Source organism: Tursiops truncatus, chromosome 2 (assembly GCF_011762595.2).
Source record: "Tursiops truncatus isolate mTurTru1 chromosome 2, mTurTru1.mat.Y, whole genome shotgun sequence".
NCBI lineage: Eukaryota > Metazoa > Chordata > Mammalia > Artiodactyla > Delphinidae > Tursiops > Tursiops truncatus.
In genome coordinates this window covers 121,648,820-121,650,606 of record NC_047035.1, presented here as the reverse complement: position 1 = coordinate 121,650,606, position 1,787 = coordinate 121,648,820, and the positions used below count along the sequence as shown (strand labels likewise).

Genomic DNA, 1,787 nt, shown 5'->3' with positions numbered 1-1,787 from the left:
GACCCCCGCACCACACACCCTCACCCGCCTTGCAAAATCTATAGCCTTTCCTTGGCAGGCGACTCCCTTTTTTCCGCATGGTTGTGCCCAGAGATGACCTCCGGGAGGAGCTGCAAACCTCAGGGGAACGCTATGTGGGCCAGGTTTAGTAAAGATGTTGGGCTGGACTCAGGAACACCCTCACACCTTCAACACAGGGGGAAAGTGGACAGACAGGGACAAAACCACCCACGACCTCCACAATCAGCCCCCATGAGAAGGACACCATACTTGTGCCACAAGGGGCAACCATCACTAGCAATAGGGGGACCCGCCATGAAGTAAATCGACCCAAGGAGGGGAGAAAGGCGGGACAGTCCACAGAAGTTCTCCCGTGTTCCCTCTCTAAACACGTGCCTCCAAATGCTCCTGGGGGATGTCAAAAAGTGTTCCTGGAAGCCTATGGCCTCTGTCAATCTGTCCACCCACAAGTAAGACATGTGGGCTTAGCCAGCCATTTCATCGTGTCTTTATAGGTAGCCTTGCCCTTCCCTCTCCAACGGGATTCCAACGTGTCATGAAAGATGCCAGAGCCACCCCTCACCAAAGAAGCTTGCTGTGACTTATCTTGACTAAGCATTTTCTAGCCTGTTCACACAGCACACACAAGCCGGAAACAAACCCGAGGAGGAGCCATCAGCTTGGGCAAACTGCCTGGGGACAATGGCCCATTGGATTTCTCCCCTCATCATGAGAAACCTAACTGGCAGCTCTGGTTCAAGCAGAACATGACAAAGAGCCAGCCCTAGGCAGGAATCCTGCTCTGACCCTGAGCATAGACTTCTCTTCGTGAGGGCACAAGGCAACGAGTAGCGGTGGCGGCGGCTGTTAGAACTCAAATGCAGTCGATAGGACCACCAACGGTTCACGCTTCCTTTCCTAGCCGGCGTGCTCGTCCGTGGCAGGGGACAGAAGTCCTGGCTCGACCAAGGACCCAGAGACGGCACGCTGTCCCTAGCCTTCCCACCTGGATTGGCATCCCAGGCTCCTTTCCCAATGGCTCTTCTCCCATGAGACGGCCACAACCCTCCACTCGAACAACGTGGCTGTACACACACACGGCAGCAAACGCAACCAAACCTCTCCCTACTTTCCTTTTGGGAGCCACGTGCTGGACCTCAGTTCCGATGAGGAGACGTGTAGGGTTTTCTCACTCATTTTGTTCAGATTTCCAAGGAATGCATTTGTGGGGTCATCATCGATCCAAGCACATGCTCAAACGCCGGACATGCAAAGTTGCAGATTCCACCAAGGGACGGCAGTGAGCTGAATCATGTCAGCATACAGAAGCGGCCAGATCTGAGCCATGGGGCAGGAAATGCAGCCAGTTCTCAGGTCATCGAGCTCATGTTCCCCAGGAAAAAGACAGAAGATGAGGCTGTAGCACCGGTTTTCAGTTCCCGTGGCCAAACCTCTAGGTTTTAGCAAAGAAGTGCCACTTACCGCAACAAGGTTAAACCAGGATCCTCATGGAATGTGCGCCAACACCCCTGCGAGACTCCTCCTCCTCCCTTCACCAGGTATTATGGATGATACGGATGGCCCCAGGCTGCTCTGCTGCTGGGATTCCGGCCCTGGCAGTCCACCTGGCTCGGGCTGAGAGAACACACGCGTGCCTGAGGATGGTGCACGGGCGCACCGAGGGAAAGGGCGATACCATCTAGTGATGCGTGCTCTATATCCCCTCAACATTTCATTTGCTGCCCATCGTGCCTGGGTGTCCGCACGTAAATGTGAAAGCAATGTGG

General features: G+C 54.7%; 1 non-coding gene across 1 annotated transcript; it reads right to left on the bottom strand.

Annotated features, from left to right (window-relative positions):
* Window positions 1-1,152: 1,152 nt before the first annotated feature.
* On the bottom strand, window positions 1,153-1,244 carry LOC117311357 (small nucleolar RNA SNORD116). Its single transcript, XR_004525569.1, has one exon. It is a non-coding gene; the product is annotated as a small nucleolar RNA SNORD116 (small nucleolar RNA).
* Window positions 1,245-1,787: the final 543 nt, after the last annotated feature.